Source organism: Tupaia chinensis, unplaced genomic scaffold (genome assembly GCF_000334495.1).
Source record: "Tupaia chinensis unplaced genomic scaffold, TupChi_1.0 Scaffold000600_1, whole genome shotgun sequence".
Taxonomy (NCBI): Eukaryota; Metazoa; Chordata; class Mammalia; order Scandentia; family Tupaiidae; genus Tupaia; species Tupaia belangeri.
This window is the reverse complement of record NW_006160117.1, coordinates 1,844,039-1,870,723: the sequence shown is the minus strand read 5'-3', so window position 1 is coordinate 1,870,723 and position 26,685 is coordinate 1,844,039. Positions and strand designations below refer to the sequence as shown.

Here is a 26,685-nt window from a genome sequence, read left to right as displayed (position 1 = left end):
AAATAACAGATCATAAAATAAACATAGTAGTAAAGTTCAGAAATATGTTCAGAAGTCCCTGAAAAGAAATATTAAAAAAGGATTCAGAAAATCAGGAATTTCAGTATGACTCCATGTGAAATGTAGCTTCAGGTACCCCATGAAATTTACCTTTCTTTATATAACCCAAAGAGTTATTTCATATTAAATATAGAGAAAAGCAAATGGGAGAGGTTTTGGTATCGCTTTGGAATTCTGAGTTCAACAATACTAAGGTGCAATAAGAATCTTCTATACCAGGATATACAAGGAAGATCCTCAGAATATATTTGAATGAACAACGAATTTGTAGATTTTCTTTTGTAAGCTTTCAGAGGAACTGTGCACTCATCACAGAGAAACAGAGAAACAGATGGAGAGAGAGAGGGCAAGAGAGAAAGGGAAAGCACCCCGCAAATGGGGCCTGGTCATGTCATAATGCATTCTTCTCTTCACCTCATCAGGATTCTGAGCATACATGTACATGCGCCCAGTGTGTTTTTCAAACTGCTGGGTCAGGGACTTGAACGATTATCAACTATGTGTGATCAGATTTTCCTTAACTGCCAGGCTATCAGTCTGGTACTAAGGCTACCAGTCTGGTACTACAGATTATCTTAATGCAGGGGCATTCATAGGATATGCTTTATAAATTTAAAGGATGTGACGATTTGTATAATAACTATCCATAGTAACTGAGAGAACTCAGAATGAAGGAAGATGGTACTAAAGGGTCAAGCCTGTTTGTATTTATCTAAAAAGTAAGCTTTAGTGTTTATTTTCATTTAATACTGAATTTATACTTTCTAATAAGTCACATTACATTCAGTTTGTGAAAATTAAGAATTAATTCTTGGGCCAGCAAGTGGCATGGTGGTTAAGGCACTGGACTTTCAAATGGCTGATGATGGTTAGAGTCCCAGACCTGGTGGCTTGCTTTCTTGCCTCTCTCTCTCTCTCTCTCTCTCATCTGATAATTGTATGCACCCTGTAGAAAATTTAAAATAATAATAATAATATTAATAAAGTGAAATAAATAATTCTTAAAGGAATTAATTCTTTGTAGAATTATTTGTAGAAGCTCTAAATCAATAAAAGCTGAAATATAATCAAAGAATAACAACTACTTGTTATGAATGTGGTCAAATTTATACAGTATTTCAATATATTATGTCTTAAGATAATGAAAGCACATTAGAGAGGATCACTAAAGTCTAATACTTTTTTTTTCATAAATGAGATCATAGAAGTTATGCATGAAGGTAAAGGAAATACATATCCTGATTTTCAGAACAGCAAGAAACAGTTTATGGAAAGCAAGGACGATCAATGTAAACTCTCAACATATTTGTTGCATAGATTATAATTTAATTAATAACTAAGCTGAAAAAAATGGCAGTGAAGAGGAGACATGTGGCCTATGGGAAACATCCTTTTCTGGTAAGTTTCTTAAATTGACAACAATAAGAATATTGCAGGTGTTATATTTTAATTTCTAGAAGACTCTTTCATAATCTCTAATGAGATCCTGTGGAGAAGATTGAAAACAAGGCCTAGATACTTGGATTGCTTGTCACATGCACATTCACACTCTAGATTAATGACTCATTGTCACTTGTGCAGCCCGCTGTAGGACATGCCCCAGGTTTGTTTCCCTCAAGGCATTTTACTTGAATTTGTAACAATGACTCGAGCAAAGTCAAGACACATGTGAAATGATGTTCAGGGAGAAGAAAATCTCAGTAACATTAATATAATTAGCAGCAAAACCAACATTCCAAACATAGTGGAACTATATACCAAAGCCCCCAAATGAAATGTAACTCAGATAAATGTCTTGGAATTTGGTTTTCAAATAATAATGAATTCATGTGCGAGATAAGTAAAACATGGACTGACAATAGTCAAAAAGTCACAGAACTTAAAGCTTCAGTTCATAAGAAGCTTGGTATAGCTCAGTTTTAATAATTAAATCAAAAAGTTTTTTTTTTTTTTTTTAGAAAACCCAAACCAAAAATCTAGCATGGTATAAGTCAACACTAATAGAAATGTAGGTTCTGTAACAAGAGAATTTTTATCTCACTATGTTATTCTTTAATATTTTTTTGTTTGCTTATTTTGTTTTTAGTTTTGCTAAATGAGCAAACATGTGTACTCATGCAGACAGAGAGAAAGAGGAAAATGAGAAATCACCTCCCCACCCTCTGCAATAATCTCTTCTCCACTCCCCTCTTAGGGTTTTGAGCACGTATGTACTCACGCCTACTGTATTTTTCAAGCTGCCCGGTCCAGGACTCAAATCACGAAGTCGGTCATGTGAGATCCAGCCACCATAATCACCATAACACCAGGCTACTGAATGGTCTGGTGTCTCACTGTTTTATATTGATCAGACTGGATTGTGAGTTTTGTATTAATTTCTAGCACTACATTCAAAAACAGTCTTTGTAAAAATCATACTTTTTGACAAGGGAGATCATAAAACTGAAAATACATGTAAGACTCATTAAAATAATGCAAGATAATGAATAAGTAATGAGCTTAAGTACTGCTTATGACTTGTCATAAAGGGAAGGTAGAAAGAATGTCATTGAGGGAATAATATGCTTTTTTTTTTTTTAATAAATGAAGCACATTGCCCTAAGATACCTAGATACCTTGTGAAAATCCCAAAGAGCCTGTATCAAACCCATTGCATGACATTCAACATAGTGATTTCCACTAGAGTGTATTCTATTTCCAAATAGCTTAAGAAATGCTGTTTGGAAGCAAAATTGGACAAATGTAACTAGCCGGTAACTGGCAAATTAGAAAAAGATATGGAAGTTTCCCCAATAATATGCAACTGTTTTGAAGTCAGTAATTCGACTGCTAATGTTTTATCTGATGGATATATTCACACAAGTGGACAATGGAAACAGATGACCCTGCAAAATTGTCATCACAAAACAACAATAATAATAATAAACTAAAGAAAACAGAGATCAATTAGGATTATATCAACAGTGTATACCTGTTGTAATGTAGTAACATTCAATAGCTAGAAAGCCTAAGTTTGAAGAATATGGAGCTCTGCAGAGAAAGGGAGAGTAAGGGTAGACATAATAGCTCCACTATATATCTCTAGAAAGGGTTACTGCAGTCAGCAGGTGGTACCGTGGTACAAAAGGCAGCTGGATCCCCCATGGCTGACTGTGTGAGTCCCAGATCCAGCAGCTTGAAAAACATGCTGGATGTGTGTGCACGCATGCCTGAAATTCCTAAAGGAGTAAAGGAGAAAAGATTTGTGGCGTGGCCATCCCTGAGAGGGGGTGCTTTCTCACTTTCCTTTGCGCTTTCTCCCTCTTTCTCTGGTGAGCAAACATTTCCTTTGACAAAATAAATAAATAAATAAATAAATAAATAAAAAGTGACCGAAAGGTGAGGCAGGGGCCAAATAAAGTTATTGAAAGCATGAATAAAATATCTAAAAGTCATGGTTCCAAAGGGTCAAAAGGGAACCAAGGAATGGAAGATGCAGAAAAATAAATTTCAAGTGAATGTTAATAAACTTTTTTAGTCCTTAACTACTGGTCAAAAATGCTTTGTTCTCACAAAAAAAATAAATAAATAACTGTTCTATCCCTGAATGTGTTTAACTACACGGTAAGTATGTTTTTTTTATGAGACTAATATTACAGAGAATTAAAAAAAATCATTTGAGGGCTGGCAAGTGGCATGGTGGTTAAGGCACTGGACTTCCACAAGGTTGACCACAATTAGAGTCCTGAACCAGGCAGCTTGCTTTCTCACTTTCCCTTTTTTTTCTTTCTGGTCAAATTAAAAGTAAGTAATTCTTTTTAAAAAATAACTTATTGGGGCCAGCAGGTGGCATGGTGTTTAAAGGTGCTGGATTCCCACATGGCTGACCACAGTTCAAGTCCTGGACCTGGTGGCTTGTTTCTCCCTTTCCCTTTCTCTCGCTGTGTCTCTTTCTGGTCAAGGTAAGAGAATAATAATAACAAATGGAATTAAATAAATAAGTAAAACTTTTAAAAATTAACTTACTATATTTTTATTATCATAATACACTTCTTTGGGGAAGAATAGTATTATAATATTCTTCTTATTATAAGAAACTTATTATCAGGACCAGCAGTTAGCGTAATGGCTATGTCTCTGGACTCCCATGTAGTCGACCACAGTTCGCGTCCCGGACCCGGTGGCTTAAAACTCACACCAGGCGCGTGTGCATGCGTGTCCAAGATCCCAAGAGGAGAATGGAGAAGGGATTGTGGCATGGCCATCCCCTCTGGGGGGTGATTTCTCTCTTTCTGTCTCTTTGTCTCTGTCTGTCTGGTGAGTGCACATGCCCTATAGCAAAAACCTCTCCAAAAAAAAAAAAAAAGACTCCCGAAAAAAAAAAAAAAAGAAACTTATTATTATAAATCTTCTTTGGAGAATTGACTTCCATTATTAATTAGTTATGTTAGCTTGAAAAAGTCACATCATTTTTGGAACTCAAAAATGAAGGTTTTCAAAATGGAGGAGGAAAGGAATTAAGGAAAAGATTGTCTTTTACTGCAGTAAACCTTTTTTTAGAAAAGGATCTATTAGTGTAAAATTAGTGATAGCTCAACTCATTACATTTCTTTAATGCCAATTCTCTCAATATACATAGAACTCAACTATCTGTGTTAGAGGAGACAGTGATTCAACTTAATACGTTTGCCTGAGAAGCAATATGATGGGAAACCATTTAGTTGCCAGCACAGCTGCAAAAGCAGTTTAGAACCCTGAGGGAAGGGTGCTGTTCTCAGTGAAACTCAGCAAGAGAGAAAACATGCTTGCAGAGCCAGATGGAAAACTGGCCAGATTGATGCCTCTCACCCTCTCAGTATCACTTTTATACAGTCCAGGAGTGTGGGCTCCAATGGTGTTTCATAGTAGTGCTCCATTCCTGGTTTTCTCTTGATGGGTTCTCGCCTCCTTCAGATTTTGAGTCCAGAAGTACAGGTACATGGTGTGAGAAGATGCTTTTATAATGCAAGTGAGAGTCTTATATATAATTGTTGGGACCAAAAGCAGAACTGGAGTCCTCTTGGTGGTCTAATCACAGACTTGGAAATGAGTTCTCTTCAGGGAGGAGTGAAGGAGCTAAGTTGGCAACATCTTGGGTCTTTAATGATCCAATACCCTCGGCTGACCTGTGGCTTAGAGTGTATAATTTTCTGTAGTTTGAATCTGGTGTATTGTTGCGATTGTGTAAGAGGAAAACCAGAGAGGGGAAGAGACCTGCAGGAAACAGGATAGAACTAAAAGGCCTTGAGTGCCTCCATGATATTGTAGTTCCCTTAAAAGTAATTTCCTTGTTGTTTTATGGGCTATAAAATCTTTGAATACTTCATTCTTTCACAGATTGCTCTTTAGATTTAAGTGTGAGCTCATAACAATGAAATATTTAACAACAAAATGTCCTTTAATGGATCAACTCACTAGTGGGTCTGCAACATTCTGCATACCTAATTAGAGACTGATAAAAGAGAGCTGAAGATCCAAAGAACAGAGGGAAACATTTAGGAACCGCTGGTTCTCATCCAAAACCAGTGGATTGACTTTTAGGCTTCTCTACGTTTAACATTACTGAAAGGGAGAGGATGAAAAAAAGTTACTGTATTTCCGAGACTGGGGGTGGGTAGAGAGGGATTTTTTTTTTTATTATATTTTAGAGAGAGATTTTTGCTATAGATTGTGTGTGCTCACCAGAGAGACAGAAAGTGAGAAATCATCCCCCAGGCAGGATAGCTACCCTGCAAACCTTTCTAATCCCTCTTGGGATTTTGGACATGCACACACAGGTCCCTGCCATGAATTTCAAGTCATCAGATCCAGGACTCGAACTGTAATCAACTACATGGGAGTTCAGCAGCATAACCATTTTGCCATCTGCTGGTCCTGAGAGAGGGAATTTTTTATGGTATTTTAAAATTTTAATGTGTTTCATGAGAATAAACTCCAATATCACAAAGTACAAATAACAAAATAACCTAAAATATTAAAGCATTGACCTTGACATATTTTTCTGACAGTGATTAACACACTATAACTAGTAGTAGATGTGCTATAATGCACAGGATTTAAAGTTAGAAGGCCAGGCTTTAAATACAAACCTTGATGCTTAATTACTTGTTTGAAACAAAGGCAAGCCACTTTACACCTCAATTTTTGTTGTTTTAATCTCTAACTGGGCAGTATTACTTTGCCTCATATATTTGAATAAGACCTTTTAAATTCATTTTAAAATTTTTCTATAGGGTATGTCGGCTTGCAGAAGAGGGGAACAGGTGTGGAGTGAGAAAGTACCCCTTCACGGGGATGAGCATGCCGCAATACCTATTCCTCCATTCTCCTCTCAGAATTTTGGGTCTGCATGCCCATGTGCCTAGTATGTTTTTCAAGCTGCTGGGTCCAGGAGCTAAACCATGCAAGAGACCATGTGAGATCCAGCCGTCTTAACCACCATGCTACCTGATTGGCCCTGTATAAGACTTTTCTTAATAAAAGCTTGAAAGCACTTTTTTTTTAAGATTTGTTTTATTTTTATTTATTTTCATTTGACCAGAGAAAGTCAGACACGCAGAGAAAGGGAAAGTGAGAAAGCAAGCCACCTGGTCTGGGACTCAAACCGTTGTTGGCCATGTGGGAGTGTCCAGTGCTTTAACCACCATGCCACCTGCTGGCCCTTGAAAGCACTTTTTAAACTGTAAACATTTCACAAAGTTATCATGTTTATTGAGACCCTCTGTAGAAAAATAAATCTAGAAATTCAATAAAAAGAATCAATTAATTCTTACAGCCTATATAAGCATAAGCATTTGTACAATATATGTTAACCATTTGAATAATTGGTTTAATTTTTTCGAACTCACATTTTTCTTATTTTTTGGTTAAATGATTTTGCCCAAACAGTATGGATAATTGCCTTTGTATTTCATTTCTTGCTGCATGTTTTTTCCTCGAATACTGACAAAATTGAAACCATATTGCTAACTTCTATATATCTGGGACAAATCTTAAAGAAACTGGTAATTAAAGGGCTCTAAGTATTACAAAAATTCTTCTACAGAAATGTAAGTAGACTGTACATTATCTCCATTGCTAAACAGTGGCTAAACCTTATTTGCTGTGTCCCAAACCCCCAATAGGATATTTCTACTGCAGTGTAATTACCAAAGAAATGGCTGATCAATTAAGTGGTTAATGGCTCTTCTTAATTTACTAAGCTCCTTTATATTATTTAAATTCATAATTACCATAATCTTGGAAATCCCAAAATGGCAAGGTTTTATATCATCTGAGGCAAACCATCTATCATTTGACTTTCCCTTACAATCTTGTTATTGACCACTCATCTAATTTTTTTCAATCCTTCCTGCAGTATAGTGGGGAATTCCCTGTTTCCTGAGACAGGTCATTCCCTTTTTGTGAGTTTATATTCATTCCCTTAGTAACCATAAAAAATGTGGTCAAATAATTTAATTACCGTGAACTGTTTATCTCACTGGAAGGAAAAGGCAGAGTTAATGCCCAACTTGTGATTATTCAAGCAATCAAATCAAACTAAAATGCATGAACAAAGTTATTTGAAAACGGATAGTTCTTTGAAAATGAAACTTTCTTCATAGTATCATGGTGAATTGGACAGCTTTTGTAGTCATAATATTCCAGCTTCTCTAGTACTGATTCTTTGAAACACTGCATCACCTCCACTGTGAATCTTTTCTTCACCTTCCCAGGTATAGTAACATCTTTGTTTCAAGTAGCATTTTGCTAATGCTCTGCTCTAACCCGTATTGCCTTGTATTGAAATGTATTAGTTTATGTGTTTTTACATCTTAAAAAATAGATCCTGAAATTCTCAATATCAAAACTTCTGTCTTATTATGTTTGTATCTCTAGCATTTCAAATAGTGATTGTCTCTCAATATTTAATTTCCCTCTCTCTCTCTGCCAAGAGTGTGCACCCTAAAGTAAAAAAAAAGGAAAAAGAAAAATCCTGTATTGTATTCTGTAAGTCTTCATTTTTTATTTTTTATATTTAAGTATCTAATCCAAGTCAATTTTTAGAGAATTTAAGAATAGGGATCTAATTTGCTTTTCCCTTATAGATTACCAGTTGTCCCACAACGCCTTATTGAGTAATACACTCCAACAGTTTCTACATTTTGCGGTCTTTTAATCAGGACACTGATTAAGACCAAATTTTTGCCTTAATTACCATGGCTTTTTTCAAAAAATAATTATTTGCTTATTTAATTCCATTTGTTATTATTATTTTTTAATTTGATCAGAGAAAGAGGGAGAAAAAGAAAGCGAGAAAGCAAGGTACCAGGTCGCAGACTCAGACTGCCATCAGCCCTGTGGGAACCCAGTGCCTTTAACCACCACAACACTTGCAGGCCCCATCATAACTTTTAATATCCTGATATCTGATCGGGCCAAATCCCTATTTCGTTCTTACTTAGACTATTATATTTCGCTCTTATATATGATAGAATCAGTTTGTATATTATCTTGAGAACTACTATAGATTTTGGTTAGAATAATTGGTATTAGGGACCAGCAGTTGGTGTAATGGCTATGTTGCTGGACTCCCATGTAGTAGACCATGGTTCGCGTCCCGGACCCAGCAGCTTAAACTCACGCCGGGCGCATGTGCCCAAGATCCCGAGAGGAGAATGGAGGAGAAGGAATTGCGGCGTGGCCATCCCCCCTGGGGGGTGATTTCTCACTTTCTGTCTCTCTGTCGCTCTCTGTCTGTCTGGCGAGTGCACGTACCCTATAGCGAAAACCTCTCCAAAAAAAAAAAAAAAAAAAAAGAAGAAAGAATGATTGGAATTAAAAGATCAACTTATATTTGTATTGCTTTAAGTACTCTATGTGTTCTTGAAGACAAATGAGAATAAATTTTTGGTTTGGTGTCCTGTATATGTCCAGTAGATCAAGCTTCTAAATCTGCACTCTTACTGATTTTTATTCCTTTTGCCTATCAATTACTGAGAGAAGTATGTTGAAATTTTCCCTTACATTGACATATTTGTCTATTTCCTTCTCCTTTTATATCTGTAAATCTTTGGCATAGTTATTTTAAGGCTATGTATTAAATACATGAAAGTCTAGAATTTGTGTGTCTTCTTAGTAAATTAAACATGTTACTATGACAAAACCTTTCAAGTATCATTTTTCAACTTCAAATATATTTTATTAGCATTTGTCATATGTATATGTGTGTGTGTGTGTGTGTGTGTGTGTGGGTATGATTCCAGCCTTTGATTTTCAAACTATCCTAATGTCTTGAGGGTATCTTTTATGTACAGCATATGGCTAGATGCAGTAAATTCAGAACAGAATTTCTTTTCGGAATACTTTTAGTCATCTGTATTCATTATGATGGTTCATTTTAATTTAATTCTACTCAATCATATTTTCAATATATCATGCTCTTGCTCATTCTTTTTCTTCTTTCCTTTCTGTCTTATTTTTGCTTGAGTTTCCTTTTTTTACATCATTTGGTTATTTCCTTCTATTAGATTGGTATTTACATTCATATGTAATCTTTCAGTGTTTACCTTACATATTTTAAATATCAAGCCAGAACTGGTTAATTTTCTTGCTGTGCTGCTACTCTTTTGTATTCAGTCATCAGGAAAGTCAGGGCACATTTTTGCACAGAAAAACATAGAAAAATACATCATAAATTTCCCCGTGACCTAATATGTTATAGATTTATTTCTCATTTAACATCATAGTGAAGATGTACCCCTCTTAGACTCTCTGACTTGGGCACACCATAGATTTTTTTTTTGTTCATCTTAATATTGACTTGGCAACTGAAAAGGTCAAGATAACCATATATCTGCAGTTACCCTTACCTCAAAATCTTTTTTCAACATTCATCTTCCAATTTTACCACTCTCACTTTGTTTTGAACTTGTGTTGTTATCATTATTTGTCTTACCAGCTTGGAGGTACATTAAATTACTTTTGTACATTTCATTGAGTTTATTAAAAACTACTCCTGCTTTTTCGGGATCTCTAACCCATGATATTACCAGAAACTGAACTAAGAAGAATTTTTTTTTTTAATTTTGTGTTTTTGAGAATCTATTTTTTAAAATTTCATACACTCTTTTCAGTAGATCTCTCTCTTTTATTTCAACTTAAAAATAATAACATTCACAAATTAAAATTACTCAGGGCAATATTATTAATATAAAATATTTGCATTTGAGCTTGTCTAAGGGTGAAAAAGGTAATGCATCTCTGAATCCTTCAGGAAACAATCTCCCTTTCAGCCCTTTCCAAACATGAATACCCTTTTTGATTCCCAGAGAGTCAGAAAAATGAAAGGCATGCTTATAAAAGTTAGAACATGGAAAGTTAAAGTTGACAATCTAAGAAGTTATGCAGCACTCCAGGAACTACTAGAATTACCACAAGATAGCCTTCCTTGACAAAATTGAAAATCAACCATGTGAACTGGGGAGATTATAATAGTGTCTTTTAGACTGACACTTGCTCTGAATTTGGAAGGCTTTTGTAGATCTGCCCAATCTTTTGTGATTAAGGTCACCTCGTTGCCAATTTCCTTCTATTACTGAGCAGGTTAATAAGGACATAGTATAAACTTTGTGCTAGAGTGACAGGAGGGTGACATTTTGTTCTAGTTAATTTTAGATAATACAAAAGCCTATCCCATCACCAACCCTTATTAATTAGAATGCCTATTTCACCCTACAGGATTTTAAGTTCAATACATTACATTCTTGGAGAAATGGATTTTGTGTTGCAGAACACATTTTGGAGGTAAGATTTGCTGAAGTTCTGGAAATCAATCCTAATGGACAGGTAGTTGGTCCTGAAATCTAGCTGCTCCATGATTAATAAAACTGATTGGCAACAAAAAAGAAAGTGCCAGAGATTTCTATGTCCTATAAAAACTGCTCATTAAATCAAGCTTCATATAAAATTGATTTTGACAAAAGAGTTTTCTTTGCAGATATTCTGGCACTTTCTGATGGGAGAACATCCCAATTGTGAATGCGCATGTATATTCTCACACATCTCTAGCTTCCTTTTCTGTCAAAGTTAGACATTTAAATGGAAGGCTAATTTTCTGAGGATAGAACAGTTCCATTACAGTATAAAGTGAAAAACTCAAATTGGGGCCTTCTTCTTTAATTTAGGGAGCCCATGAATGCACAGGAGGCTTTTAAATAACTTACAAAAATATTTAAAAATTCATTAAAAATAAAAAACTTGACAAATTTGATTAGCTGTATGCATAACATATTTGTAAAATAACTACAGGACAAGGAGCATCAAAGAAATGTTGCATAAAAATGGACTGTTTGGGCCAGCTCTGTGGCTTAATGGATGGGGCAGCCAGATTCCACATGGCTGACTGTGCAGGTTAGAGTCCAGCATTTGATGACTTGAGAAACACACTGGACACATGTGCGTGCATGCCCAAAGTCCTGAAAGGAGAAAGAGTAAGAGAAGGGATTACAATATGATCATTCCTCATAAGGGATGCTATCTCCTCTCCCTTGATCTCTGTCTCTCTGTCTCTCTCTGAGAAGAACGCACAACCACCAGCAAGAAAAAACTAATGGATTGTTAAGCTTTGTTACATATAGGTACACTCACAAAAAAGCTGTTTGTTTTTCTAGAAACTAATGTATTTAAAAATTCCCAGATTCATTTTACTAAGTCAGTAAGCAATACATAAGGTAAGACTATGACCTCATTTCTCTCTCTCAGTTTCTCTTTCTCTTTGAGATGTGTTTGAAGATTTCTCTGATCTTAACATCTTGAGTGTTTCTTGAATCTGAGTTCAGGTATTTTTTTCGTGTGCTGTCAGGGCAATGAGTGGGTTATTGCCTAACTTGAATGATTACATAAACTTTCATTTATTAAAATTTGGAAACACTTAAAGTTTGGTATTCCCAAAAGAAAAGAAAACACTATATCATAAATTTTCGATGGATTAAAGGTTTAGGCAAAAGAGACAAATCACCAAGAAAGTAGTTCATATAAGGACTTGTTCTTTCTTATAATTTTTGTCTTTTCTGGAGTTGGAACATACTCAACATAAACTTTTTATAATCATATTTCCATATCACACAATAAGCCTTTAATGCACGCTTATGAGTTGAGTATATAAATGGAAATAAGCCCCATTTTTCCTCATTTCAAGGCTTGGTGCAGAGAAAAAGGTTAAAAATCAATGAGGATTATATTAAAAAGGTGAAAATCGGTAAAGGAAGAGATTTTCTTTTTAATCTATGAGGATGTTGTAAGAAAGAACAAATAAACAGTATTTACTTGGGTGTGTGCATCATTGCTGATTCACTCATTCAAAAATGAATTTTGCCACCTGGCATTTGTCCTTGCTCTTATCTATGGGGTATATATGTGTTTGTGTGTTTGCATAGACAAAGGCATAGACGTGGGCATACACAGATTATAATAAGTACCTCTGCTAATAAGAAGTACCTCTCCTTCTACATCAAAGTGTTCAAACCAAATAGCATGTTTTCCTCTGACTCTATATGCTCTACTACTTATATTTTTTTTTTGAGAGATTTTCACTGTAGGGCGCGTGCGCTCGCCAGACAGACAGAGAGAGACATAGAGACAGAAAGCGAGAAGTCACCCACTAGGGGGTATGGTCACGCCGCAATCCCTTCTCCTCCATTCTCCTCTCGGGATCTTGGGCACGCACGCACACGCGCCCGGCGTGAGTTTTAAGCCACCGGGTCCAGGACACGAACCGCGGTCGACTACATGGGAGTCCAGAGACATAGCCATTACGCTAACTGCTGGTTCCCTACTACTTATATTTTTCAAACTCCGATTTTGCCAGTTTTCATTTTTCTTACCAATAGAAACGGTCTCCACCAGAAGTGAAATTCATATCCAGAAAACCCTAGCTAAAGCATTACCTCCTCTATGAAGTCTATGCCTATTTTCCTAGACTGGTAATTATGCCTTTCTGCTGTCACGACACATAATCAATCATCTATTACAGTAGGTATTGTTTTGTTTTTCTTTTGGCTAATTGGTGCCATATTTAATGGGAGAGGACAAGATCTCTTATTCCTCTTTTCCTTGCTGGGAAGTAAGGGACAGAAACAGTGTTTCTCTTTCCAAGTAGTTACTTCAAGAATGGGAGTTTTGGGGGCCAGCAGATGGTATAATGGCTATGTTGCTGGACTCCCACATGGCTGACTGTGGTTTGAGTCTCACACCTGGTGGCTTGAAAATCACGCTGCGCACATGTGCATATGTGCCCAAGATCCGTGGAGGAGAATGTTGGAGAAGGATGACCATCCCCCCTAGGGGGTGATTTCTCATTTTCTCTCTCACTGTCGCTGTCTCCCCCATTAAGCCCTTCCCCTCCCCCAGTCCCTGGCCGGTGCATGTACCCTAAGGCAAAAAACTCTAAAAAAAAAAAGAATGGGAACTTTGACTTGGTAATTCCATAAGGTTAAGGTCTGCATTGTCTTCAACTATATGACTGTCTCAGAAGTGGTCTCCAATTGTGAATGAAAATTATTTTTTAATTATATGATGCCAGTCATAGAGAATGATTTACAGAAAGACTTATATATATATATATCTGAGAGTTGAAGAGAAAATTAGCTGAAACAGCTGTGTGTGTGGGCATAAATTTTACCCCAGTAACTCTGCTGAGCTAGACAAGTTAATGTCTTTTGCTTTAAAAAGTTTTTTAGAAAAGTGAATATAGGGACCAGCAGGTAGTGTGGTGGTTGAGGCACTGGACTCCCAGATAGCCAACCTCAGTTTGAGTACAGGGCCTGGCAGCTTGAAACTCACACTGGGACATTCTGTGTGCATGCCCAAAATACTCGGGAGAACGGAGGAGAAAGGATTGCAGTGTGGCCAACCCCTGGGGGGTGATTTCTCACTCTCTGTCTCGTTGGTAAGCATACCCCCGTATAGCAAAAAATCTCTCTATATATAAAAACTGTAACTATATAATTTTCTTCTATTAAAACATGTAGAAAAGAAAAACTAATCTACTAGATATCTTTATTTACTCTGAATAATTAGTAGTTTGGCAGTGGGGGAAATAGAGAGGGACGGGGTAATTTTCTCTCCCATTGAGGGAAAAATAAGCAAAACAGCACCTTATTCTTTCTGATTCTGACTGGTTTAAAAAAGGATGAAGTCCAAAAAAGGTATGTGTATTCTACCAATATGATCTATGGGAGAAAAAAAACTTTATGATGGTCATAAATCTCACAGCCTCTGAGAAGAAGTCCAGAGTAGGCGCGTGATGCCATCTGACTGACATATATAAATGATGCATTTTCGACTAGAGCCACAGCTCATCTCCATAATCCACACAACTGCTGAGAAGACAAAGTGAGAAATGCGGTCTATCCGATGCCATAGCTAAAACAAAATAAGCTGCAGTTAATCATATATCGACCTCCCCAAATAATAAGCCTGGAAAATAAATACCAACAGTAGACTGCAATGATCCAAGGAATTTTGTGGAAAATCTTGCATTTATAAATAAAACTATGAACCACCACCAAGGCTGGCATTTTTATGAAAGCATTGGTATTGTACACGCTATTCATTTCATTAGAATTTCATCCTCAAAAATGAGGGTTCACTTTATATGTATAGCTATTAGAGTAGTACGTTTTACCTAAATCTTTAGAAGCTAAATTTTCTTGAAAGATTTTCCTCAAACTCCTACTTACGTTGAATTTAAAAAATTATTTATTGGGGACCAGCAGTTAGCGTAATGGCTATGTCACTGGACTACCACGTAGCCGACCGTGGTTCACATCCGGGACCTGGTGGCTTAAAACTCACGCCAGGCACATGTGCATGCGTGCCCAAGATCCCGAGAGGAGAACGGAGGAGAAGGGATTGTGGCGTGACCATCCCCCCTGGGGGGTGATTTCTCACTTTCTGTCTCTCTGTCTCTCTCTGTCTGTCTGGCCAGCGCATGCGCCCTAATGCAAAAACCTCTCAAAAAATTACTTATTTAATTTTATTTGCTATTATTTATTTATTAAATTTGATAGGACAGAGACAGAGACAGAGAAAGGGGAAGTGAGAAAACAAGCTGCCGGGCCTGGGTCTCGAACCACACTTGGCCATGTGGGAGCCCATCACTCTTACCACCATGCCACCTGCCAGCTCCTTTAGTTGAATTTTATAACCAGAGAAAAGAGAAGTGCTGTAGAATTTAATTTATTCTGTAGAGTTGGCAGTTTATGGTGCACACATTGCAAGTGTTATAAGATCATTTTTGGCCTGTGGAAATGAGAGAGACATGTGAAAGAGCCTTTCATAACACCTCTCATCATCTCCTTCTTTCCTTTGTTTAACCCCCACTTAGGATCCCTGAGACTATGCACACTCAAGAAACCAGTGTGTAACTGTAAAGGGCAACCCTCTGCCTTTTTAACTCTGGAGGACAGTAGTTTTCTCCTCTGTCATGCTATTGCCGCAACTTAACTGTATTATTATTCCATACTACTGAGAAAATACACAAAAGCTGGAAATGTAAGCAAAGAGAAGTTACTCACCTCATTGTAGTCACTCGTTAAATACATAATTAGATGGAATAAACAGTAAAATGGCTTCCTAATTCACCAGCCCCTATAATTTTTAATTAACCTTTGCATATGAAAAAACATCTTGTTATTTCAGAGAACATAAACATTTATGATTTCATATATATATGCATACACATATATGATGTGTAATATAGAGCTACATATGTATGAGTTCTTTTTATTTATGCCAGTAGTTTTAAAGAATGAGCATATTTCAGTATCTTGGAATCTTATGATGAGAGAGAAAAGCTCAAGTTTTGTTCAGTTCAGGTCATTGTTTTAGACTTTGGATATAGTTTTTGCTCCCATATATACATAAATGAACTACTTCATATTTCATTAATTTACTTGATGAAGTCAGTGAATAAACAATTGCAAATGTACACGACTACAAAATTCATTTTCACCATTATCCAAAATTGTGTTTATAGAAAGACATTTCACACAGAAAGGAAAAAATGGACACACATTCAAGTTATCCCAGATATGATACATTTATCAGACTTGGTTATAAGCAAAATCAGTGTTACCACCTGATACAGTAAGTAATCAGTTGTTTGAAATCAAAGATATTCCTTTTTTCCTTTAGACATTATAAAAATATGTTCTCAAATCAGTACTCATGTGTAGATCTTACCTCTAAAAGCAGGTTTTAAATCTCTCCAAGGGAGGGAACAGAATTTAAAATCTGCTTTTATCTCCCACAGAACTTCATACATGCTGCTGTTCGCTAATATTTACAGATCGCTAAGTTGTCTAAAGAGCACAGGTCTGGACCCAAATCCATTCTTTCTTCATCACATTCTGACAGCAGTGGAATCAGGGTTTTTCTTATTAGCATAATTGTGCGTCCTCGCTCCTGCTGGCTCTGCAGGGACACAAAGATGTCCCCCCATACTGCCATGCCAAACACTCTTACACATTCTCACCCCTACTGTAAGCCACCTGCCAGGGTCATATCCAGCATTCTACATGTCCCCAAGAATCTCTCTTGCTCAGCCAAGCACTACTTCCCAACCATTAGACCTTGGACCATTTGCACTTCCAGCAGGATTACTGAGTATAAAGGTAGAAACCTAAATTCGAAAGTTGTGACTACAATTAATTGAAAAAAAGTCATTAAAAGTTTAGGCTTTGACTAAAAGTAAATTTCCTATGAGAAAATTGCTGAAGCTTGATCAACTAATAAAAATTCTCCAAGCAGACAAATAACACAATAATCTTGAAAAACTAATTTAGATGGTCCACAAACTCAAAAAGATAATTCTATGTAATTGATGCTATATTACACTTTGTGTGAAACTTAAAAGTAAGAGGTCTTTTTAAATCACAATTTAATTTTTAATCTAACTCTATGTGGTTTTAAATGATAAAAGATTATTAAAAACATACCATTCATTTATGCAGAAGAAAATATACAGACTATGTAGACTGTACATAAAGAAAAGGAAGACAAATATTTCTGATTAATAAGTCATTGATTTTGATTATTAAAATTTTAGAAAAAATAAGATAAAACCTTTTTATTTTCATGTATGCCACTCTGTATGCTATCCTTGTATTTTTCTTTTTCTTAAGAGAGAGTGTACACTGGCTTAGTCAGAGATGCAAAGGAAAAGAATCCCAAGGTGAAACGACCAGTTTGCATATCTACCAAGACTTTAAGAATCACTAAAAACAAACAACTTTGTGGTGAAGATTCTAAGATGTGGGATTGTTTCCAGATGAGAATCCACAAGTGACTCTGATTTGCACAGTCCTTCTGAGATTGTTAAACAGATTAGTTCCAGCAGTATTGAACCAGGAGTTGAGGTTGAAGTCAATATTGCAGATGCCTAAGTCAACAATTTTAGTGAATTGATTATCAGCTGTTAAAAAATGAAGAAAACAGAGACCAGCAGTTGGCGTGATGGTTATGTCACTGGACTCCCTTGTAGTCGACCACTGTTTGAGTCCCGTACTCAGTGGCTTAAACTCACGCTGGGCACGTGTGCGTGCATGCCCGCCCAAGATCCTGAGAGGAGAATGGAGGAGAAGGGACTATGGCATGGCCATCCCCCCTGGGGGGTGATTTCTTGCTTTCTATCTTTCTGGCGAATGCACACACACACCCTATAGCAAACACCTCTCCAAAAAAAAAAGAAGAAGAAAATGAAAAACACTGCCCAAAAACCTGACAGGAGAAAAGAGGAGAAGCCATTGTGGAGTGGCTATACCCTTGAGGGGTGTTTTTCCCATTTTCTTTTTCTCTATTTCTCTGTTTCTGGGGTTACACACATGCCCTAGAGGAAAAATTAAAATAAGAAAAAAAGAAAATCTCAGGCCCTATGTCAAACCTACTGAGTCAGAATCTAAAGTTCAACAAGATTTGTAAGAGAATCATAATGAAGAATTGCTGTGGTGAAAATCACCACCATTTTTCATCCTACCCACCTCCTAGCTGGTCTCATCACTATTCTCTTGTTCCACTTCATTCTCCTCTCCCCAGCCAAAGTGATTTTTCTTAATGAATTAAATCAGTTATTACTATTTTCTTGCTTAAAGCTCTCCAGTGATTTCCAGTTGGCATAGAACAAAATTAAAATTATTTATCAGGGTTTGGAAATCTTTCTGCCTATCTTTTCATCTTCTGCATCTTTTTCTCTATGTTCTGACTGGTCTTACTCATACTCTCTTTTGTTCAAACATTCCTTGCTGTTTCCCCTACTTGTAAAAAGTATTATCTCCCAAGAGCCATTGTAGTTTCTTTATTGTAGTAAGGTCTGAGCTGGAATGTCACTGCCTTAGAGAGCTCTTTGCTTCCTCTTGCTCCTTATCACATTACTGCATCTTACTATTTCATAGTTCTTATATCTATATATCTATAGCTATAAAATCATCATTTTTATACATTGCACTTTTCATTGTGTGTCTTAGCCTTTACAAATTAAGCTCCAAGAGACATGTTATTGAAGTAGGACACAGAGTACTGATATTTTTCTAGATCATACTTCATACATACTTGGTGATGAATGGATGCTGTGGTGAGCATCCTTGCACAATAAGTTTTGTGTACATTATTAAAAGTTTCCTCAATATAACAACCCTGTTTTTTTTTTCTAAGTCTTTTACTTTAGGATTAAGGATAACATTATCAAATTTAATTCCCAATTACAGGATACATAAATACATATACATACACAAACACCACCACCACCACCAAACACAGATCATCTCAAAGGATGGGGTAAATAATCTTCAGTATTGCTTTGCTCACTATTGAAACTGGGCAACGTTTATGATACTCTCTGATATTTATATTCATTAGTGTCTTGTTCCCATCTTAATGGAGTATATCTATCTCTGTTTTCCATGTATCTGTTAGATGACTCATATTTTCTAATTGATTTTTTTTTTAAGTTTTGGTAAAGCCTATAGGGTTTTCTATGTATAAAACCATATCATCTGTAGACAGAGACATTTTTACTTCTCCAATATGGATGCCTTTTATTTCTTTTTTCTTGTCTGATTGCTCTAACATTTCCAGTACTACATTGAATAAAAGCAATGAGCGTGAGCTTCCTTATCATGTTCTTGATCTTATAGGAAAACTTTTCAGCTTTTCACCTTCAATTATGATATACCTGTGAGCTGACCATATATGGATTTTTGTGTGTAAAGTTACATTCTTTTTTTCTTCCTTTCTTTCTTTCTTTCTTTCAGTTCTTTTTTTTTTCTTTTTGGAGTGGTTTTTGCTACAGGGTGCATGCGCTCAACAGAGAGACCGAGAGCCACAGAGAGACAGAAAGCAAGAAATCACACTCCAGGGGGATGGCCACACCACAATCCCCCTCCATTATTCTCTCAGGATATTGGGCACGCACACACACTTGCCTGGTGTGAGTTTAAGCCGCCAGGTCCGGAACTTGAACCACAGTCAACTACGTGGGACTCCAGCAACATAGCCATTACACTAACTGCTGGTCCCAGTTACATTCTTTTCACACCTAATATTTCAAGACTTTTTATCACAAAAGTATGTTGAATTTTGACAAATGCTTTCTTCCTGCATCAATTGAGACAATCATAGTTTTTATCCATCATTCTTTTAATATGCTATATGTGTCACACTGACTTGAATTTAAACACCCTTGCTTCTCTGAGATAAATCCCATGTGATAATGATGTGTGATTCTTGTATTATTGAATTTCATTTGCTAGTATTTTGTTCAGATTTTTGCATCTATGGTTTCTATAGATAGTGACCTGTAACTTATTTTCTTATAGTGTCTTTGGTATCAGAGAAAATCAGGACTAATAAAATTAGTTGGGAAGTGTTCCTCTTTAAAATTTTGGAAGAATTTGCGAAGTATCAGTATTAATGCTTTAAACGTTTGGTAGAATTCACAAGTGAAACCATCTGGTCCTGGGCTTTTCTCCATTGGAAATATTTTTTTTTAATTACTGATTCAGTATCTTTACTTGTTATTTGTTCAGATTTTGTATATCTTCATGATTAAATCTTTGTAGGTTGTATATTTCCAGAAATTTATCCATTTATTCTATTAATAGGTTACCAAATCTGTTGGTGTATAATTGCTCATAGTAGTCTTTTATTATACTTTTTATTTTTTAATTTTTTGGTATTGTTACAATCCCTGTCTTTTCATTTATAATTTTATTTACTTTAGTCTTCTCTTCATTTTGAATAGTCTTGATAAAGGTTTGCCAATTTTGTTTACTTTTTCAAAAAACTAACTCTAGTGTCATTCACCTTTCCTGTTTGTTTATTTTTTCTTCTCTAGGCTCTATTTCACTTATTTCCCCTCTGATGTTTTATTTCCCCTCTGCTAACTTTAGGCTTAATTTGTTCTTTTTTTAGTTCTCTGAAGTGAAAAACTTAAGGTGTTTATTTGAATTAAGAAAAAAAATTATTTAAAATTTTTGCCACAGGATGCGTGTGCTCTTCATTGGGAGACAGAGAGAGGGAAAGTGAGAAATCAACAACCCCCAACCCCCAGGGCTGACGATGCAGCAATCCCTTCTTCTTTATTTTCCTCCTGGGATTTTGAGCATGTACATAAATGCCTAGTGTGATTTTCAAGCTGCCAGATTCAGGACTCACTGTGGTAAGCCATATGGGAGTTCAGCACTTTAGTTGCTGCTGGCCCCTTTGGCCCCTTGTCTCATGGTTCTAATTTCCTTTTTTTTTTTTGGAGAGGTTTTTGCTACAGGGCATGTGCGCTCGCCAGACAGACAGAGAGAGACAGAGAGACAGAAAGTGAGAAATCACCCCCAATCCCTTCTCCTCCATTCTCCTCTCAGGATCTTGGGCACGCACGCACACATGCCCAGGAGGAGTTTAAGCCACCAGGTCTGGGACTTGAACCACGGTTGACTACAAGGAGTCCAGCGACATAGCCATTATGCCAACTGCTGGTCCCTTAATATCCTTCTTGATTTATTCTTTGGTGCATTCATCGTTCAGAAATGTATTGCTTAATTTACACATTTGTGAATTTTTTTTCTATTTTTCTCCTGTTAGTAATTTCTAGTTTCATACCACTGTGGTCAGAAAGGATACTTGACATGATTTCAATTTTCTTAAATTTGTTGTCTCTTTAGTGCCATAACATATCCTGGAGAGTGTTCCATGTGCTCTTGAAAATAATTTATGCACTGCAACTGTTAGCTGCTCTACATATGCCAATTGTGTCCATTTGGTGTATAGAATCATTTAAATCTGTGTCCTTATCAATTTTTTGTCTGGATGACCTACTCATTATAGAAAATGGAGTATTGAATCCCCTGCTATTACTGTATTGCTATATATTTCCCTTCCAGTTCTGTTAATATTGAGTTGTTGGGAAAGTCATGAGGGACTTTTGCATAGAAAAACACATCATGACTTTCTTTTTAGGAAGGAACTGTCAGTGATTTATCAAAGATGAAGAAGTCAGAGGAGGATGGAAGGATAAATGCCCCTCAGCTGTGACATTTCTTAGCCACAATGAGGACAGCAGAAGGCACGAGTCCCAACTCCTGCAGAGGCCGTTCCATGTCAGCCCCATCATAACTCTCTTGATGACCTAATATTTGCTTTATATATGTAGTTGACCCGGTGTTGATGGCATGTATATACGATTATGGCCTCTTGATGAATTAACCCTTTAACATTATATAATGACCCTTTTACCTCATGTTGCAATTTTTAAAATTTTATTTATTTTATTCTTGATAGAGTGTGTTCATGTGTCTAGCAGTGAGAGAAGGACTCTTGGTAGAGTCTCATCATGCTGTAGTCCCCTTCCCTCAGCCCTTCAAGGTCATCAGGATCTTGGGCATATGCATGTGTACCTCATGTGTTACAGATTGGGCTTGGGATACAGACCTGTGGCCACGTAGCTTCCAGTACTGCCATTTCCTATGCTACCCTGTGCCACTTAGGCTAGGTCCTCTTGTTACCAATTTTCACTTGAAGTCTCATTTTGTCTGATACAAGTGTAGCCACCCAAATGTACTAATTACTGTTATTACTGTTTACATGGACTATCTTTGTCCATCCCTTCATTCTTGGTTGACATATTTTATGTTTTATTTTGTCTTTTTAGATTTTTGCCAAAGGACATATACTCTCATGGGAGAGAGACAGAGAGAGTTAGAGAGAGGAAAAGTGAGAAATCACCTCCCCCCCACCCAGGGGATGACCATGCCACAATTTCTCTCTATTTTCCTCTTGAGATTTTGGGCACACATGTTTACATGTCCCACCCAGTGTGATTTTCAAGTCACTAGATCTGGGACTTTAACTGCAGAGTTGGCCATGTGGGATCCAGTGCCTTAACCATCATGCCACCTGCTGACCTGGTCTCTGTGTATTCTTAAAAGTGAAGTGAGTCTCTTTTGGGCAGCATATATTGCAGTTAGCTTTTGATTTTCATCCATTCGGCCACTTATGTTTTATTTTATTTTATTTTATTTTGGAGAGGTTTTTGCTATAGGGCGCATGCGCTTGCCAGACAGACACAGAGAGACATAGAGACAGAAAGCGAGAAATCACCCCTCAGGGGGGATGGTCACACCACAATTCCTTCTCCTCCATTCTCCTCTCGGGATCTTGGGCACGCATGCACACGCGCCCGACGTGAGTTCTAAGTCACCGGGTCCAGGACGCAAACCGCGGTCGACTACATGGGAGTCCAGCAACATAGCCATTACGCTAACTGCTGGTTACCAGGCCACTTATGTTTTAAAGAATTTAATCCATTTTTATTTAAAGCAATTATTGGTAGATAAGGATTTACTGCTTCTGTTTGTTCATTATTCTCTGACTTTTTATTTTATTTTTCCATTCTCTCTTGCTGTGTTCCTTTTTAATTTGATTTTTTTGGGGGGAGGGGGTAATAAATCTTTTGATTCCTTTCTCTTTCTCCTTTGTATGTCTACAGTGAGATTTTACTTTGTGATTATCATGAGTTCATATAAAACATCTCATTGGTATAATCACTTATTTTTAATGATTACAACTTAAATTCAAGTGTATATAAAACTCTACACTTTAACTTCTTCCCCCACATTTTTTGTTTTTTAAAAAATTTATCTATTTCTTCTAAGAGTAAGAGAGGCAGAGAAAGAAAGAGAGACACCAATGTCAACCAGATCTTGATGCTATGATTCACTCCCAGCTTCAGCCAGCCCCAGATATGGGTATCCATATGCCTGGTGTACTCAGGGAAGTCCCTGCATGTGAACTCAGAACTTTGCCATGTGGGTCAGCCTCAAAGAGCACTATACTGCCATCCAGCCCCCCATTTTATGTTATCAGTATCACAGTTTACATCTTTTATATCTCAATTATCTTTTTATTTTTTTGGAGAGGTTTTTGCTATGTGGCACATGTGCTTGCCGGAAAGACAGAGAGACAGAGAGACTGAAAGAGAGAAATCACCCCCCCAGGGGAGATGGCCACGCTGCAATCCCTTCTCCTCCATTCTCCTCTCGGGATCTTGGGCATGTACACACACATGCCTGGTATGAGTTTAAACCACCAGGTCCAGGACTCAAACCATGGTCGAATACATGGGAGTCCAGCGACATAGCCATTACGCCAACTGCTGGTCCCTCATGTATCTATTAACAAATTATTGTAACTAAAATTATTTTAAGTACTTTTATCTTTTACCCTTTATATTAGGGTTAAAAGTGATTTATGCATCATCATTATAGTATTCTAGTACTCTGACTTTTTTAAATCAATTTTTATTTACTTTTATTTCTTCTTATTACTTTTAATTTGCTATAGGACACATGGTCATCAGAGAGAAGAGAGAGATAAAGAGAAAGAAGGAAAGTAAGAAAGCAAGCTACCAAATCTGGGTCTCAAACCATGGTCAGCCATACAAGAGTCCCGGGCCTTAACCACCACACCACCTGCTGGCCCCTGATTTTTTTTTTTTTTTTAACCTAAGATCTTCATAAAAGAACTGTAAATTATTAGACTATTGGATAAATTCCAGCTATGGGCAATCCTGGAACCAACTATCTTTCACAATTCACATCTCAATATCCATTATTAGTCAATCTCTAGATAATTTACTTATTACAGTAGTGTGGTAGACAAAATAATAGTCACTCAAAGATGTAATACCCAGTACCTGTGAATATGTATCTAACATGGCACAAAGGACTTTGAAAATGTGATTAAGGATCTGGAGATGGGAACCTTATCCAAGATTATCCTGGGACTCAATCGAAGCATAAGCATCATTATAAAAGGGAGGCAGCAGTATTAGAGTCAAAGAGATGAAGTACAAAGGTAGAGGTAGAGGCCCTGAAGAAGAAAGATATTTCACTGCTGTTTTTTTAGGAGGAGAGAGGGTCCCTGAGTCAGTGATTGCAGTTGTAGAGAGGACCAGGAGATGGAGTTTCCCCTAGTCTCCAGAAAGAAAGCAGACCTGCCGACAGTTTGATTTGAGCCCAGTGAAATTGATTTCAGGCTTCTAAACTCCAGAACTATAGGATGATTAATCTGTATTGTTTTATACCAAGTTTTTGTCAATTTTTACAACAAAAATAGGAAACTAATGTAGCTAGTAAACACCACTATCACTTATGCCAGATGACGATAGTGTAATTCAGTATTTGAAAAAAGTATTCTGTCTGCATTGATACATCCTGATTCTGAAATGAAATCAACCAAATATTAACAGCAACCTTTCACTCATATAGGTTTTGATGCTTTTAATTTATGTGCTGAATGAAGGAACTATAATAAATAATGCCAAAATAAAATGTAATAAAGACCCCAATAAAGTTACAGAAGAATATCTGCTAGTCTTATATACATGTGCATGAAGTTACAGAAGAATATCTGCTAGTCTTATATACATGTGTATGTGTTGTTGACTCTGATAGCCACCTGTGGCTACATACAATCAAATACAAGTAGGTTGAAATGCAATTTAATTGATACTTGAATTCCTCAGTTGCCCTGGCCACATTTCATGGACTCAATAGCTATATGTGGGTAATAGCTACTACATTAAAAATGCAGATTACGGAATACTTCCACTGTCTGCTCCTGAGTATTTCTCATTTTTTTTCTTTTGATTTGGATATAGAATCATCCACAAATTCTAAATAGATATCAAAATGTTACTGTTAGCAAAACAATTACACTTCTATGTCATTTTTTTTAAAGCTTAAAGGAAAACACCAAAACATAAACTATAATGACATTTTTTTCAGCAAAAAATGAATCGATACACACACACACACACACACACACACACACACAGAAAAAGAGGGAGAGGGGGAGAGAGAGAGGGAGAGAAGCTTTTCTCTCTCCTGGGGGCGAACGGAGAAGATCATTAATTCTACTCCAAAGAGAAATCATTAGTTCAACTTGTCCTTATTCATACAAAAGTCTATTTGTAATTAATAAAATGTAACCAGAATTCCTTAAGGTAGAAATTGGTACTGATTTTTGGAATTTAAACACGATGCCAATCATAGTATTTTTACACACTGGATTGATGTTGAAATTACATGTAGGGCACTCTTGTTATAATGATGAAGTGGGCAGAGCTACTACTCTACGTGCAACCAAGACTTTTTTGCAGCATAGCAACACTGATATTAAGGGACTGTATACATCACAATAATACAGAAACTTTATTAGCAATTTTAGAGGAAAAAAAGAGGCATACAAAATGCTTCCAGGTGACAGAAAAGCTAGATGATGTTAGAAATATTGAACACAGCTGTCTAAATTGATAACTACAATGTCTTTAGAAGAAAATGGAGAAGAGGAAAGACACATAAAGTTATGTGAGGCAGGGGAGGGGGAGAAATTTTGTAAGAAAAAAGATGCACATCTGGAATAACAAAGATGGATATGCTAACACAGGATGTTGAAAGACATAATACAGAAGCAGCCTATCATCTGTATTGTATAAACTCCCAAGGTCTCCTGCAGAAGCTGTAAACAACTGAACTGTTTCCTTTGATGACCCATCTAGTCTTGCAAGGGAAGAATACCTTGACTATTGTAGGCTGCTAGGTAACCAGAGTCTGACTCAAGAAGAGGAAGACAAAGGTTACTCTTCTAAATGTCTGCGAGAGGAAAAAGAAAGCAAAACATCTAAGGAAAACAAAAATGGAAAATGATCTGATGATGATAATATGTATGAGAATATCTTTAACTGCACTAATATAAAGTGTATTCATGCTGGGAAAATTCATTTTGCAAGCCGTAACAATATATAGTGATTGAATGTATAAAAATAATAATAATTTTGGGATCAGCAGTTGGCATAATGGCTATGTCACTGGAATCCTATGTAGTCGACTGTCGGCGTCCGCCCCAGGGCTTGGGTCTGGCTGAATCATGATCAGGGGGCTGCTGGTGAGGAAGAGAAAGAGGACGAGAAAGAGAAAGCCCTCCATCTTGCCAGGACCTGGGAATTGGAAAGAATGAGACAAAGGGATAGAGTAGAAACGGACACAGGCAGCCTGAGCCTAGGTAGCCCAAGCAACTTGT

At 36.7% G+C, this 26,685-nt stretch overlaps 1 pseudogene; it reads left to right on the top strand.

Moving 5' to 3' along the window:
- The first annotated feature begins 1,410 nt into the window (after positions 1-1,410).
- LOC102497052 (ribosomal RNA processing protein 36 homolog pseudogene) overlaps positions 1,411-26,685 on the top strand; it is a 63,974-nt pseudogene continuing 38,699 nt past the window's right edge.